General features: G+C 35.2%; 2 long non-coding RNA genes across 4 annotated transcripts in view; one reads left to right on the top strand and one right to left on the bottom strand.

Moving 5' to 3' along the window:
- LOC138136328 (uncharacterized) overlaps positions 1–18,207 on the top strand; it is a 284,939-nt gene that overhangs the window by 91,560 nt on the left and 175,172 nt on the right. The gene's annotated exons all lie outside the window — the stretch shown is intronic.
- LOC138137213 (uncharacterized) lies at positions 11,315–15,103 on the bottom strand. Of its 2 annotated transcripts, XR_011161621.1 has the most exons (5): positions 12,956–15,103; positions 12,601–12,885; positions 12,341–12,548; positions 11,928–12,286; positions 11,315–11,867 (listed from the first exon to the last, which is right to left on the bottom strand). It is a non-coding gene; the product is annotated as an uncharacterized lncRNA (long non-coding RNA). The 2 variants fall into 2 exon arrangements; XR_011161620.1 differs by having other exon boundaries at positions 12,601–15,100.

Here is an 18,207-nt window from a genome sequence, read left to right on the forward strand (position 1 = left end):
TGCGAACGAGAAATTGAAATTTTAGCTTCTTCACTTGCAATGGGTTTAGGGTAGATTGTAAAGATTATCATAATGAAGATTTACGATAGTGGTAAGTTTATCTACCTGCTAGATACTAAAAAGGGATGCCGAATATCGGCAAAATGCAGATTGTTTGTTCCCCCTGGAATGAACTGCTCATAGTCGTAAATCTTCATTATTATCTATAATGTTTAACCTACCCAAAACCCATTGCAAGTGAAGAAGCTAAAATTCCTATTTCTCATTCCCAAACTATACTAGGCCCACAAATTGATCATTGGGGTAACTTAGCCTTCCTCTATCTTAGTAATAAATTAATTCCAGTAAACGGATTTTCTTTTTCGAATTTGGATCTTGTAAATGTGACAAGCAATAATCACATCCATGGATTGCCTCCGTTATTTTCATAATTAAGTAGCCACATAAAAAAGCTGTTGCCGCCGCCGCCGTCTCAATTTGAAAATTGGTACTTGGCAAATAAGTAAAAGAAGACAATTTTTCTAGTTTTTGCAGAGAACTATCTTGCAAGGTGACTGAAATATGGTCCTTAAATTTTGGAATCTTGGTAAAATTTTACTACTTGCATATTCTGCGGCACTCATGATATTACCAGTATGATCTATCAGTCCTATCTTCCATGCCGCATTTAAAGTGATATCATTGGGTAGATTATAAGAAATGTTAACTTTATGTCGTGAACTAACACAAAATTTTTTCTTTGTTTGTGGCATTTTTTAAAGTTTCGACTGCACTTAGTTTTTGAAATTGACAATTTATTATATAAAATGTCATTATTCATATGTATTTTTAGTTGCATACACTAATATATGGGTCACATTAAAGTCGCTAGAAGGACATACTATACGGGCATGGACATAGATAAAATAAGATACTATAGAATGCAAAGTCCATGCGACATATTATAGCCGAGGCCATCTATCGGCTTGTGGTAGGTGCAAAATTTCAGAGCCTGCTGTGATTTTTACTAGAATCCGCCCGTTCTAAGAGTAGCACACTGATGGCCGGTTGCACAAAAGTTAATAAGCCATTAATCGGTTGTTAACGAATAATTAAAATTTGACAACTGATTAATGGATGGTTAATGGCTTGTTAATGGTTCATCAAATATCCAGCTTGATTAATGATTAACGGCCAATACTTTGCGTTGCTCAAACAATAATCGATTGTTAAACACTCGTTAACGGATGATTTATTTAATTAGTGACAGTTGGGCAATTAAAGGAGAATTAAGTTATATTTTACGGTTTTTTTTATTACGTAAGTTTGTAAAAAATATAAAATAACTAAATAATAAATAAAAATATTCAGGCACATGATGCTATCTGACATATCTTCTTTGTCAAGTGACGGGGCATTCACTTGAACCAAGAACTCACAGAAACAAATCTCTCGATGCACGTTGCCAACTGTAATTACACTTCGGTTTTATGCCAAAGGAGGCTTTCTTGAGTTAATCGGCGACTGCATGCACATTCACAAATCGAATATAAGTAGAGTAATTCACACATAAAGATGCCTCGTAACAATCAGGAAAACAAGGATTTTTCAACATTGCTGGTTTCCCATGGGCTATAGGTGCCATCGACTGCACACATGTAAATATCCAATCCCCTGGTGGTGCCAATGCTGAATTGTACAGAAACAGAAAAGGATATTTCAGCATAAACACACAAGCAATTTGTGATTCGCAGTTGAAATTAATGCACATAATTGCTCGTTGGCCAGGATCTGTACATGATAGTACCATATTTAATGATTCTCCTCTTCCCGTTGAGTTTGGTATGGGTCGATATGGTAATGATTTCTTATTAGGCGACAGCGGGTACCCATGTAAACCACATCTTTTGACTCCCGTGTTAAATCCAATAAATGCCAGCCAAGAGGCTTACAATACGGCCCACATTGCTACTCGTAATACAGTCGAAAGATTTTTTGGAGTTCTCAAGCGGAGATTTCCATGTTGAAGAAATGGTCCGCGACTCAAATTAGATACCACTGTGAAGGTGATGGTAGCTTGTGGGGTGTTATATACTCGTAACATCTGTAAAGAACAAGATGACGATATTGAGAATTATTTTGAAGAAATCAAAGATGAGGAAGAAGATAATTTCATTTTCAACGAACCCAACGACAATAACAATGTAAATGTAAATTATGCAGTGCGAAATGCATTAATTGCAACAGTATTTGCTAGATAAATAAAAGTAAAATATTTTAGTTTTTTAATTTATTTATTTCCAAACGGAGTTTTTTAATTTGCAAATTTAAAACAATTCCCTGTAATTTTTCATTTTTAATTTTCTCAAAATAATATTTTTTTTCTTAATTCTTCGCCTGTTACCGTCCTTTTTCTTTTTTTCGAAACGGGTTTGGGTCTAGGTACGGTCACGGGAGCATTACTTTCTTGATTAGAGGAACCAGGTATGGGATTAGGGATTTCCATTTCATCTGGTATATTCGTAAACAAAAATCAAAATTAGTATAGAAACATACTTATTTAGACCAGTAAAATTACTAAAGTAATCAGCCGCGCAGTCGAATTCGTTTTCCAACAGTTGGACGTGGTCGCGAATACTGGCTAGCAAGATTTCTTGTTCGGCAGACAAGACAAGGTCTGCCCCTCCTCCCCCAGTTTTAAACAGTTCTCTCTTAAAATCATTTTTAATTTATCTATTATTTTTAGTCCAGTCAATATAAACATTCGACCTTGCAAAAGGTCATGTAGTTCTGATTTTTTAATATGTTCTTCTCTTCAGCCAAGAGTAAAAAACCAAATTTGCAACTTCGAAAGGCTTGTGCGCGCTGCGTGGTAGCCGAAGAACAGCAAAATTTTCGCACTATTTTCAGTTTTTGCTCAATATCTCTTAAGATATGAGTCTAACAGAAAAAGTTGAAGTTATCTTTTTTAAACTAGATTAATTCACTTCAGTTTGAGGCCTAAGCCAACTTTGCGCGTCCAGCAGTTTCTGAGATACAGCTCTTCAAAAATTAGGTATTTTTTCCAAGAAGTGGATTTTTTTTGTTTATTTCACTCTTTTTTTTTAATATCGTCAAAAATACTGGCCCCATGAGGAAAGTCAAGGGCAATGAACTTGAAGCGTATTCATTTAGCTTTAAACTGAGATCTGATGGGCAGCTGCAGGTCCAATGAATGCTTCTCTAAAAAGTGGCATATAACCGAAAACCTCGAAAATGGGAATTTGGGAAAAATAAATGAAAACAAGTTTTCAGCGCATCAAACATCACGTATAGGGCCTAAACCGATCAAATAAGTTATTTTAACGTAATTTAGTATGTGTGGTTAACAACTTGAAGGGAGTCTGTGAAGTCGGTGGAGAAATACTGCCCTCAGCGCCAGACTTGGGGTGTCCGATGATTTTCCATACAATCAGAACCAGAATACGTCTGGCGCTGAGGGCAGTATTTCTCTACCAACTTCACAGACTCTCTTCAAGTTGTTAACCACACATACTAAATTACGTTAAAATAACTTATTTGATCGGTTTAGGCCCTATACGTGATGTTTGATGCGCTGAAAACTTGTTTTCATTTATTTTTCCCAAATTCCATCTTTAGAGGTTTTCGGTTATATGCCACTTTTGAGAGAAATATTGGACCTGCAGCTGCCTGTCAGATGTAAAGCTAAATAAATACACTTCAAGTTCATTGCCCATGACTTTTCTCATGGGGCGAGTATTTTTGAGGATATTTAATAAAATAAGAGACGTAAACAAAAAAATTTCACTTCTTGGAAAAAATACCCAATTTTTGAAGAGCTCTATCTCGGAAACAAAGTTTGCTATTTTATTATTCGTTTTAATTACAACACAAATAAAATACTCCCATTATTTTAGGTGTTTCTTTTATTTATTTTATAATAAACTTGATTATAAACTTCATTTTTATATGAAACCACCCTGCTGTCTTTATCGCTTAAAATGATATTTATCCCTTTCAGAAACCTAAATATGGAGATACATATTAATGATTTTATTGATACTTACGTGTTCGGCAATTTTTAATTCTGGACTATCCATCTCGAAACCATGAAATTCGTTGATATCGTAACCAACGTGCAGCATTATCGACATTTCATCAAAAATTAAAGTACACAATTTGTCCCAATTCCTTAGTTTTGAAACAGAATTTTTTAAATTTTGAAAGTTTTGTATACCATGAGGAATTTGTAAACTGGGTATGGCTTCCTTCGTAAACTTATTATTTGCTAAAAACTTCTTATGTACTTTCAAAGTATAATACAAACAACAAACCGTGCGAGGGTCCATCATGACGTAAAGCCCGGATTCTAGGTTTTTTGCCTTTTTGAATCCTTATTAGGCCTAGTGAAATTTTTAGTACATCTATGCGTTTCATAAATTTTGCAGTTATTTGACACCCCTTTGTTTTTGCCTAAAATGCCTAAACTTAAATTTAACAACCTAAAGTTATATTTATTAACCTAATTTGTAATTGTTAAAACCTAAAACTGTTTTTTTGTTAAATCATTTTCCGATCGACCTAAGAAGCATGTTGGAATGAAAAAAATGTTTGAGAGTCACTGTAGCGCGTCATGCTCATGCGTCAAGCGCATGAGCAACAATCTATAACCTGACCACACTTTTTATTATTGCATTTTTATTTTGCTTTGCTGCTGACCTGACCTGACCTAATCTATAATAGTATATTAATCTATGGCTACAAGTTTTGTGTCCAAATTTATTCCAAAGTCTACAACATGCCGAAATCAAAAACAAATTTACATGATAAAATCACCCAGTGGTTGCAAGTATATTGTGGTGCCGATGGTGGTAAACATTTCCAATTTACCTCCAAAGAATACGAATTATTCTGTAAAGCATGTGGAAAAGTTGTAAATAAAATGATTGATAATTTTCCTAAGTAATCGTTTGATAATTAAATATTTTTAGTTTAAGTGTGAAAAAAAGGCCCATTTTCAACAACACTGTAAAACAGAAACGCATAAAATTCAATTATCTAGGCCCTTACGGCAAACTCTTTTGACCAATCCATCCATTGACAACGGCTACTAAGAATTTTGTATGAACTTGTGCTGCACGCGTGCTAAAAAAGGCCCAATTTACACACAAACTCGTCAAATAAACTACTATTATTATTCATAGATACTTGTGAGTTTGAATTTACGCACAAATTAAAGTTAAGTGGTTCACAAAAGTATAGTTGTTGAAGGCAGACAACTCTCTTCACCTTTGTAGTCCAAACCTGGATTTCCTTTTGTGAAATCTTTACCAACAGCATTGTCAGTGTTTCACATTACAGTGAAAAATACCTGACTTTAAACGAATTAGTCATTCTTAATATGTTCAAGTTCTAAAACAATAATACTTGATAGAGTTAACGGTTCAAATACTCTCGAGCTATGCAAACTTCAGAGAAACGGATTAGAAAAAAGATGACACGAATGACAGGAGAGTAATCAATAATTGATAGATTGAGAATTTAATCCAATCAGTTTCGGGGGACTCTCTAAAGGCTGTACACCGTATCCAGTACTAATAAATCCATGTATACGGGGAATTTTCAAAAACAGACATTTATCGAATGCGACAGGCTGGATAAGAGACGAGTCTCTTATGAATCTAGGAGGCTGTGGTTCAGATTCAGTTAATCTGACGTTACTTTGATGTATTGAGAAAATAATTTTAATATGTCAGAAATTATGACAATAAAACCTAGACTACATTTCATTTTTCAAAATGACAGCAAATTAGATGGCCGAAATTTATTCGCTGACATAGTACCACCTCCTCGTCTTCGGACCTCATTGCACGCAGTTACCACAGAAAACTCAGCAGTTACTCTCAAATATTCGTAATTTCTAACACTTTTTTATAACCTCTAACTTTGTTCACATTTGCGACTTCACATAATATGAGAGAGAGAGAGATATGATACCACAGAAAACTACCTTCCAACATGGGTAAATGTCGGTATCTAACAACTGTCACTTTTAAATGTCAACAGTGTATTCCCCTCACTTACCGCACGGCACAAAAATAAGGCGGTATCTCTTACCAGCTTACCAAACTTACCAAGTAAGCTCACTAAAATTTGCTTAAAGTCTGCAGTAGAAAATGACAAAATAATTTCGAGTTTTGAAATTTACCACCCAAGAATTGACGGCTAAAATGTTTTGGCCGCCATAGTAGAAAACGACCAAAAACAGTATAAAAAGTAATTAGCCGTACTTAATTAAATGGCCCACTGTTTTGTGCCCGCATGCCCCTCCTGAGAAACAAAAACATGTTTTATGCGTTATTATTTTCGAGCAAGGTAAGGTAAAAGTGATAATAGGAAAAAAAAAGATGGAACAAGGGTTTTAAACAAGAACGAGGAAAAGCATAAAAATGGACTTAGAAAATTAGGCACTATAATTTTAATACACTGATAAATTTGTTGGTAATCAATATCCATCCGGTTCGGATATCTGGCTTGAAATTCTTCAACGCAAGGGGTTATGAAGTAAGTCCAGTCTCCATTTTCTTGTTTCTCCCCGTTTCGAAAATAACGTTCTAATAAAAATGCTTTTTCTTCAATGGTAAAACCCATTTTACCACTTATTTGGGATAATTCTGGCTTACAATAACAGCAAACGTCTGAGAACTTTGCCGAAATCGAAGAGTTGTTTTCAGGGTGAACAACAAGAAACCGTTAATTTAAAATTCATATTTAGATGACATTTCACCGCAAAATCTCCGTACCAGTGGCGTCGCGTTTGGCAATAAAGCTGGTAATTTACCAATTCTTATAAATGTAAAATATTGCTCTTGTTTATTTTATAAATTATCTCCATTATCAGATAATAATAATACAATGCACAATTATAATTACAACGTCTAAAATTCATGAGGTATGATTTATTATAAAGTGGCGTTTGAGACCACAAATTGTCTACGGCCATGCTTTGAACGCTTATTTGCGTATGATTCTGCTACGACGTGACCGATAATTTGCAACGCTTGCTCTGATTTGGATTCTTGTTGATCACTCTGTATATTGGATGCTGTTACGGACCATAAGAGAAGTTTACTGGAAACCAAGAACTGAAGACTGTCAGTGGTTAATTAAATATCATGATAATACCTTTTCTGGTTATTTCGTTTGAAAAAACAAACGTTTGAGAAACTGGTTCGTATTATCATGGAGAACGACACACATGAGCTATTAAAAAAGAAGAATAGGGGTGGAAGTTACCCTGTATTATTATTATTATTATTATTATTATTATTATTGTAAAGCTGACTCACAGGTGTATAAACCCAATTACGAGTCAACTGAAAAAGATCAGCTATTAATACTACTGATTCTCATGGCGAGAAGACTATGGAAACTCGATTAGGTTGTATACGAACTTAGTGCTCTGATCTCTTGCCTGTTAGTACAAAAAACGTCTAACTTTCCCTCCACATCAGAGTAATTCTTAACCATCTGATATAGGCTAGAATATTGTAGCAGATTGGTTCTTGCAGTATCTAGATAGAAGGTACCATGCTTACGACAACTAAAAGAGGAAACTCTGATGGAAAACTGAGATAACAAGTAGGGGCATTCAACTGAGCAATTAAAAACGTCTGAGAGAAACTTAATGCTGGCTAATTTACGCCTAGAAGCTAGGGATGGAATCTGCACCTGCTCTAAAAGGGTCTCGTGTGGCACACCTCTCTGTGGATACTCACCAGAAGAAAAATACATGAAAGATTTGGCAAACCGTCTCTGGACTTTTTCAAGAGACCAAATATGAACTTTGTAACATGGTGACCAAACAATACTGGCGTATTCAAGTGTAGATCTTACATACGTTTTATAGAGACAAAGGAGAGTTTGTGGATTATCAAATAATTTCCCATTTCGTATGACGAAGCCCAGAGATTTATACGCTTTAGACAGAACATATTCAACGTGACTCCGAAATGTAAGTTTGGAATCGAACACAACTCTCAGATCTTTAAACTCATTAACACGCTGTAATGCCGAATTTTCAATCGAGTAGTTGAACCTGATAATAGTGTCCCTCCTCGAGTAACTTACTACATTACACTTATTAATATTAAGAAGAAGGTTGTTAGTTCTTGCCCAGTTTTGAATCAGATCAATATTGCGCTGTAGTTTAAGACAGTCTTCGTTAGTTTCTATGACATTATAAATTTTTAGATCATCTGCGTATAGTTGAAAAGGCACATCCAGGAGGTCAGTCATGTCGTTACTAAATATAACAAAGGACCAAGGACAGATCCTTGAGGAACTCCAGATAGTTGCTGAAACAGCTTGGAATTAAAACCTCTGTACTGAACGAACAGGGCCCTGTCACTAAGATAAGACGCAATAAGTTGAATTAGATTGTCCGAAAAACCAAAACTATCCAGTTTAGTCAAGAGTAACTTGTGATCAACACGATCGAACGCTTTTGAGAAATCCATGTAGATGACATCAATCTGTTTACGAGCGTCCAAGTTTACTTGGAGAAAATGCGTTACCGAAAGTAAATTTGTAACCGTAGATCTTCGGGCCTGAAAACCGTGCTGAAAGAAGGATGTCATATGTGCAACATGAATGTAGATGCGATTAAAAAGTACAAGTTCAAATATTTTTGAAAAGTTGTTAATAATGGCAATAGGTCTGTAATTAGTTATCTCACATCTGTCACCATTTTTATAAACCGGAGTAATTCGTGATTCCTTCCACTTAACCGGAAACGCAGAACACTTAATTATGGAGTTGAAAATTACTTTTAACGGAGGTGCCAACAGATGTCTACAGTCACGAATCAGGAAAGAAGGTATCTGATCAGGACCGCAAGTTTCATTGTTCTTTAGCTTACTTATCGCTAATACTATTTCCCTTTCTGTTACCCGGTCAACATACAAAACATTTTGATTGAATGTTGGGTTGTGTGTACCAATACTAGAAATGCTGTTTCTATTAAACGACTGAGAAAAGTAATTTGCAAATTTGTTCACAATATCTTTAGGATCTTTGGTTATTAATCCTGTATCATTCATAACAGCCGGAATTGAAGTTGTTTTTCTCATTGAATTCAGATATCCCCAGAAACATTTAGGATTTGTCTTGATTTTATCATTCATGTTTACTATAAAGTTCCTATATGCAGCTTTTATTTTAGTTTTCACTTCCGATCTAAGGCTCTTAAAACAAATGTAGTCTTCAATTGCCCTGGAATGTTTGTACTTCTTTAATGCTTTATGCTTACTTTTTATCAGACCAATGATTTCCCTATTAAACCACAACGGATATGAACCAAGTGATTGACGTTTCTTGGGAACGAACTCGTCGAAAATCGAGAATAGTGCTTTATACAATAAGTCAACACCTTCATCTGGATTAGGAATACTGTCAAGAACCGTCCAATCAACATGAGACAATGCCAGATACAATACACGGAAATCAGCTTTTTTATAGTTGTAGCTGTCACGAGTAGAAGTGGGAAAATTTTCACAAAATTCAGCACAAACTTCGATGTGTAATGCAGGATGGTATTTATCCTCTCTAAGAAGGATATCATTAGCTTTGGTGACACAACATGAACCATTACTCAAAACTAAATCCAACAGTTTTCCCATGTTATTAGCTACATTATTGAATTGATTCAAAGTAAAAAAATTGCAAAAGCATGAAAAATGTGTGTAAACTGAAGATGACGATTTGCTCTGAGACCACAGAATTTAATCAGGCATATTGAAATCTCCCAAGAAAATCACGTCTGAATCGTAAAATAGATTGTTCGAAATTAGGAAATCAAGAAGCGTTGTGTAGCAGTCAACCTTAGACCCCGGGGGAATGTACAATGCGCAAATAACTAAGGACTTGTTACCAAGAACAGCCTCAACAGCTACCAAGTCTACACAATTGACTTCAGACAAATTACCGATGTTGCTAGTGTCCAATTTCACAGCCTTTATGTTACTTTTGATTGCTATCAACACCCCACCACCCCTTTTAATTATGCATGTGCCAAAGTCTCTGTCACATCTGAATACATTGTAGGAATTTATGTCAAATACTTCACCATCCATTACAGACTGAGACAGCCAGGTCTCAGTCAACACAATAAAGTCATAGAGGGAGGAGTTACTAGATAGGGACAACTCTTGCAATTTAGAATTCAAATTCTGATAATAGATGTGTAAATTTTTAGTCCGCAGGGAAGTATTACCTACCCTATTTGAGTAAGAAACTTTTAATTGCTATTTTATTAGATCACCAAAAATGTCATCCTTTAATTTCTGAACATTCCTCTTGTAACATGGGCAACGATCGTGATCCCAAGCTGCATGAGCAACTTCCCCAGAGTCGGTTTCCTCCCTATTCATGGTGTTGTGAGTTAGGCAGTTAACACATTTTAACATGTCATCAGTGGCTTTACACTCTTTAATCACATGTTTACCAGCACATCTTGGACAACTAACTTGATTCTTACAATTTTTTATCGAATGGTTATACCCATTACATCTGTAGCATCTTGTAACATCTAACGCATCATAAATGGTACACCCATCCAATCCAATCATACAGTGCCCACTCTTCAAAACCATATTATAAGTAAGTATATCCACCTCCAACACAATTTGGTAGACGTCGTTTCGTTTCTTAATGGGCGAGTACTTAATTAGTTCACAGTGGGAAGTAGTGGAGAAAATATGTTTATTCTGTTTAACCAGAAGCGACGGGATATGATCTTCCTGGATGTCTCTCGATATACCAGAAATACGCAGACGTGGCTGAATAACTTTAACATCATGAATGTCATAATTCTCTTTCATATTTTCCTTAGAAACTAATTTCTTGAATTCCTCCTTAGGGTCTGAGCACTTCAGTAATACTCCTCCATCTTTTATTGATTTAACTTTAACAACATCAAGTTCGGAATCAATGATAGGATTTAAGTTGGATAATATATCCGTTTTTGTTTTAGCAGCTGATTGAGCAATATTTTTCGGCTTGACTACAATTGTTTTTAACGTCTGAGCATAAGTAGAAGAAGGAGGCTGATGTCTAAGCGGGACATGAGCAGAAACATTGTCAGGAATTTTTGTGATGAGTAGGGCCCGGATTTTAGGCAATTAAAAAGTCGGAAATAGGTGCCTAAAATAGTCCCTTAAACTACTGCAAATAGTCCCTTAAAAACTGAAAATAAGCCATACTAGGTCCTTAAAGTTGTGGTTAATTAAATTAAAAAATGTGTTTTTAAAGTTTTAAGTAGGTACACACAACAAGATATTTACTAATTATTTTTTATTAATTAATATACAATACTACAAGTTTGTTAGTTATTTACATTGTTACGTATTTACATTGCATACAAGATATTGCTCTAAATTTTCTACTTTAAAACATTGTCGGTTATCCACCAAAATGGACTTATATTTTGAAAAACTTCTTTCTACCTCGCAAGAGGTAATGGGCGCAAATTTGTAATAAATTTCTTCCATTTTGGTGTCATGTTCCGGCACATCTTCACCTCTAAAAATTCTTGCCAATTCTAGAAGAAATTTGTATCCAGGATTTTTTTCAGTAACATCTTCAAGTTTTTTTAATGCTACTGCTGCTACAGGGCCTGGAGATTTTTTTAGGGAGGTAAATACGTTTTCAACAATTTTGATTGAATCGGTTAAAGGTAACCCATTTTTTTCCAATTGAGTAATACTTTCGCAGATTATTTTAAAATTACTGCGAACATAAATTAATTGGTTTTTTATTCCGGGTTTCTTCATTATAGACTGTGCTTTTTGAATAGCAACAGCAGAACTTCCATCAAAGGACATGACAACCTGTGAGTAGTTAAAAACAGTTTAACAATCAATTAATTTGCTTATCTTTTATATACTTACTTCTTTAATGGAATCAAAGTGTTCGCTGTAAAACATAGCAGCCTGAAGCCATGTTCCCCATCGTGTTAAAATTGGCTGTGGAGGCAGTGGCATTTCTTTTAGTTTTTCTTTGTACATTTCAACTCTCAAAGGTGCCTTAACGAAAATTTTTTTCACGTTCGAAATTAAATTATCCACATCTTCATATTGATAGCGAATTTTTTCAGCCACTAGATTTAAAGCATGCGCTAAGCATGTGACATGCACAATTTTTGGATAAAACACCTTAAGGTGTCTACCAGATTTTATCATATATGGTGCTCCATCCGTTACAAACAAAAGAAACTTTTCAGCAACAACTCTGGTACTCCACAAGATTTCTACGCATAGAAATTTTAAATCAAAATAAATTTAAAAAAGTGAAAAACCCTTACCTAAAGATTGATTTACGAATCTAGCTATTGTCTCATGATTTGTTCTTTCTAATTGTTTAGACGCCAAAAGATAAGATTTTCCAGGTTCATCTTCTGAAAGTTTCCCAACCAGACAATTCGCCACATATCGCCCAAGTGCATCTGTTGTTTCGTCAACTGAAACCCATATGTTAAAAGGATCCAGCTCATTCCGAATGCGGTCAATAGTCTAAAAGTGAAAATAATTTTAAATTAAATATTAAAAGATAGTATGTTCATACATCTTTGTAGCATTTTGGTAAATAATTTTTCCGTAAAGTAGACTCATCCGGAATTTTTCTACCACAATATTTTGTCAGAAAATTCTGAAACGCAGGATTTTGTAGTTTGTGCCATGGTATATTGGCAGCTAAAAAGACGTTACAAAGTTCCATATTGAATGTACTATTTGCCGATTCCTCCAAGTTCTGTGTCAGCAACGTTTGCCGAAGCGGTGTCATAATGTTCTCTTTATGGATGGCCGTTTGCTCATGCTGTTGCAAGTGACATTTTTTTTCGCATATAAACTACAAAAAATAAAATTTTCAAATAAGTAAAAAATATAAAATGACATATTTTTAATTATGCTTAACTTACCAGTTTACCACAAGCTTTACAAAACATTTCTCGGGTTGATTTTATTTCATATAAATCTTTCTTGCTTGTCCACTGTAATATTTTTTCGCGTAAACTAATTTTTTGTTTCGGCATTATGTTCACTTTAAACAGGTTCAAAAGAAACACGACCACTGCACGGAGATAAAGTAAACGAGAAATGACAAATTTGTAATGCTTATATTTACGTCTCCCACCAAATTTCAGAGGAGATGGTTAATTTTATATTTCTTAAATTTTTAGAAAATGACACCCTTAAGGTTTCTCTTATTGTTTCACTTCGGGATTTTAATTTTCGTTTTTATGGCAAAGACCATTTTATAAACGTTAAAGCTTCTAACAATACCTAAGTATCAGAAAACATTAGACCGCGTATACCTGCACCCCTTCGAACAGAGGCAAACAGATAAACTCTGTAATTTATGCCAGTCCAGTCTAATGGTTTGTGGTACTTAGGTATTGTCGGAGTATTTACCGCTGACATCATGGTCCCAACCGTAAAAGCGAAAAAGTAATTCCTGTATTGTACTGCACTTTGTACATTTCAGTAATTACATCTCCTTAAATTTTAAAATCATAAAGCATTGTAAATTTTATTGAGGTACCACTTTTACATTTTCAATACCGTAAACTTCCCAGAATTCGAAAATTGGGAAAAAACCGCAAAAATGAAATTGATTTTTGGTCATTTTAGGCATGTTCAGGCAGTTAAAAGGTAAAATAGGTATTTAAAGGGCATTTTAGGCCGAATAGGCAGAATCAAATATGGCTCTAATTACTCTAATTAAGCCAGAAATCATTTATAGACAAGTTTCATACATGTGCCTTAAAAAATAAAAATAGTCCATTTTGCCTAAAATCCGGGCCCTAGTGATGAGGTTACCGATTTCAGTTCGCAGAAGTTGATTTTCATGTTGTAGGTTGGAAACCTGATTACAAAGTAATGCAAGATTCTCCGAAATCTGTTTTGAAAAGTCTGATAACACATCTTTCAATCTGTCCGGAAGATTATTTAGGTTCACATCAATTAACAGAGGCGGCAAAATAGTAGCTCTCTTATCACCATCATCACCATCATGTTCAGACACAGGAGTGCAAAAGCCACAGCTCCAAGTTTTTACTTCCCCCGATTTTTTCAGGGTAGCTAACATCGATTTGGTAACTCCAACGCAAGTAACATGATAAGAACCATTGCAACTTTCACGCCGACAACTCAAGTATTCATCATTTTTCCCAATGCATTTGTTACATTTGCGACACTTCACCGCCATGCTAGCAGGCAAGAAACCCGACAAGTTCAGCAAAAACGAATTTAAAAATAGATAAGGTTGCTGTGATAGCAAAAAATGCTATCAGCAGCAACAAGGAAGATAACAATCTGCCAAGAGCCGCTAATGTTTCCACTCCCAACAAATTAGATAACAGTGAAAAATATTTTAATGAGAAAGTACTTATCTTTGCAGTAAGCAGGATGCAAGTTTCACAAAAAAAGACCAGCAATTTACCAGGGAAAATGTCAATAAATCACGGATCAGCACACCACGGCACGACACCATCGAACGGTTCGAACTATTATCTGAAAAATCAATTTTAGTGTTTGTATATTATATGGCTACACAAGATTCATTAATTTATATTGGTGATCGATTTTGCATATCGGCATCCGCAGTAATGAAAATTGTTAATATCTTAGTGTATTTAATAGTTAAGTGAGGAAATTCCTTAAATCGTGAGGGAATTCCTTAACATTGACACAGAACATAAAACACAAAAAAGTCAAAATGTGGAGGCGAGACGCCGGTAATTATGTTGATAAGCACTGCACTATTACTTGATAGTATTATCCGTAATAGTGTATGTACTCCGGCAAAATTGCCGTGCCGCCGGGTGGTGGAGGGTTAAGTTAAAACACAAATACATCATTTGGCCAAGAACCGAAGAAGAATTTGGATCTATCCGAAATGGGTTTGCACAGTATTCTCACTTTCATCACTTGGGGACGGCAGTTTACGCTTTTTGCCATTTTTGTTCTCTACCATTACTTTGAATAAGTTCAGCATCTTTTGTCTTTGGTCAATATGTTCTTCAAGAATCTTTTGTAAGATACTGAATTCTGTGCTGCGTTCATCTTGATTTTCAGTGTTGCTTCTTCATTTGGTTAAGAACCTGCACACTTCCACTCTCACGTTTCATACGTTTTACAGATGAAAATCGATTTTTTATAGCATTTGCTGATGCAGACGTTGTTGCAGTATCTGTACTACTGTCATTTTCACTGGCCTCTTCTGTATCTTGTAAATTTGTAGGAGCTAATTTATCCTTTGATCCTGAAATACCATGCATTTCTGGGGAAAAAGGTGGCGGGTCCCTTTTTTCCTCCCCTGTACGTTTGACGTGTTTCAGGTGGTTTAAATATTGCTTCTGTAGGTTAGCAAATTTTTGCCAACAACTTTCTCCACCATCCTTGCCGATTCCGCAATTGAAACCTGCTTCTGCTAGCTCTAGATGAATATTTTCCACGCAACGTTAATAACGTAGCGGTTGCTTCCTCGTCATTGGCTGTGGGCCGTCCTTTACCTTTCCAAATAGTGGCATTTGTTTCATTATCTGTGTCTACTGAACCCTTAGTAGCAACCTCGAACACAGTTATATCGTTGTTATTATTAGTTTGTGATACGAAGTCCTTTATGAATTGCTCTGCTTTGTTAGGATCTACGACAAATGACAAAACTTATTCGGTTAGATTTGCAAGCATGCTGTGGTAGTTACTTACCGTTAAGAAGAATCTCTGCTGTCGCCAGGTCCACTACGACGTGGTAATTTTCACCTTGATGGTTAAGATTTAAAAGAATTTCTTCCTTTTCTGTCATTGTTCAAGGGATATTCCAATTACTAGCCAACTACTTTTTTAAGGTTAGGATAGGTGACTACAACTGTACAGCACCAAGCACGAACCACAATAATAAAGCGAGACAGAACGATAACGTAGGTACCAATAGTAACACTGCATGAGACTAAGGTATGTTGTATTAAGTCAAATGACATTTATCCTATGACGTCACTCACTTTCCCTTCTCATACCTAAGTGCGCGAAAACGGCACCGTTTCACATACCACTCTAACCATATCTGACCAGGTTAGCCGCGAAAAATCGCTTAAATATTCACTCTCTGTTTTAAGCTGTCAAACACGTTTAACAACATTTGTGGAGTGATGTTTTAGATTTCTTCATTGATGGCTTCTTGTAATTCCTCAACTGTGTGCCGATTTCTTGCGAAAACTTTATTTTTAAGGTGTCCGAACAAGAAAAAATCTAATGGAGTGAGGTCCGGCGACCTACTTGGCCAACATCCCTTGCTTATTATTCTCTCTCCAAAGAATTGGCACAGGTAGAGCATTGTGTTAAGCGCTGTGTGCGCTGTAGCAGAATCTTCTTGGAAATGACCGTATTACACCTCTTGGTCGTCCAAATTCGTTAACAAATGGCTCCAAATTGTTGTTAACATATCGCTCCGAATTGACGGTAAAGTTAAAAAAATATGGCCCAATTATTCTTTGCCGAGACATTACCACCCATACACCTACTTTAATGGGATGCAAAGTGGTCTCCACAGTGGCATGCGGGTTTTCACTTGACCATATTCTGTAATTTTGGGAATTCACACAACCATCTAAATGAAACCAAGCTTCATCCGAGAAGAAAGTTTGGTTAAGAATGTCATCGGCTGTCATGTGTTCATTTAACCAATTGCAAAAATTAATTCTTTGCTGAAAAGTTGCGGGATGCAGGGATTGGATCCGGGAAATTTTGTAAGGGTGGAACTTTAATCTCTTCTTTAGAATGGTTAGGCAACTTCCATATGACACGCCTGTAAAGTAAGGAAAAGGAATGTCGGGATTTTTAATGGTAAAGATTATTAGGCCCTGCATTAAACGTGCCCAACAAACAACTAAATTGACATTTTTGTCATCTTTATAAGTTTTGGTAATTCAGGCTTTTAAAATGAAAGTTTCTCGGGTAACAAGAGACCCATCCATACCTGTGGCACGACACGACACTGACGGATGATGTCAATGTGAAAAATAGTTTTTTGTTACAATAGAAAAAATTGCTGCCCAGTTTTATTTGGCTGCAACAGTACCTAAATTGTTATTTAGACGGTAAGGTGTCATAAGCCATGGTCGAGTTGGGAAGGCGCTATCGGTTATAATATGATACTCTGGACCATGTTGTTCAATATTTCTTACAAAGATTGAATTAGAAAAATCCTACAACAAAGAAAACATTTATTTATAAGATGTCCGATATCTATTTAAAATGTTTACTCGTGAATTATGTGCAGATCCAGGAAATCCAACAAATGTATAAATATGTTAATTTTTTTTTGCAGTACAGATAGTCATAATATTAATTGAATGAGACAAATACCTGTCCACGTAACTGTCATGTAGTTCTTTGGAAATCTTAATGTTTACATGGGTTCCATCTAATGCACCTAGTGTACCAAAAAAAAAACAACCAAATGCTACATTCGTACACATTAAAAAACATTTGTTCACGTACCTGGATAAAGTTGAAATTCATTTTTTATTGTATTGTAATCAATTTCTAATTTTGGCCAAAATATATATATGTTTTTTTAACCAATCAATGACAACAGTGCGTTCGTAAAGTTCGGAATAAATTCGATAAAACTGTAAGTATTAATTTCTGAGAAAAATACTCGAAGAGGTCAACTTTGTTTTTAAAAAACGCATATTCTTCAGTACTATAATTATGTTAATAACTTTTCATCTCTTAAGTATGACGTCATCAATAATTTTTTTAAATCACAACCCCCACTTTTTTCTTCTTTTTCTGATAGACCTTCGTACTACCTAAATGATGAGCAAAAAAAAATTGGTACCTTACATAACAATTTTTTTGAGAAAATGACAATTGATAATTCAAAAATTTAATTTAATTTTTAAGGTAAACATTTTTTTTCTATGGGTTTAGTTAAAATCGAACAAACAATTTAGAACATTTGCGGCAGAGAATTCGCGCTGAAATGGAACAAATAAGCCCTGACATTATTGAGCGAAGTGTACAAAGTGTCGGTAAGTGCTAAATAGTTGCCGGGAGGCAGTTTCAACATTGCGTTGAATGTTATTGGTAACCTTAGATGTTTGTTTGTTTTTTAAGGCCAATTAAAATATTTACAACAAAAATTAAATAAAATTTTTGGAGTAAA

This window comes from Tenebrio molitor, chromosome 8 (assembly GCF_963966145.1).
Source record: "Tenebrio molitor chromosome 8, icTenMoli1.1, whole genome shotgun sequence".
NCBI classification, from domain to species: Eukaryota; Metazoa; Arthropoda; class Insecta; order Coleoptera; family Tenebrionidae; genus Tenebrio; species Tenebrio molitor.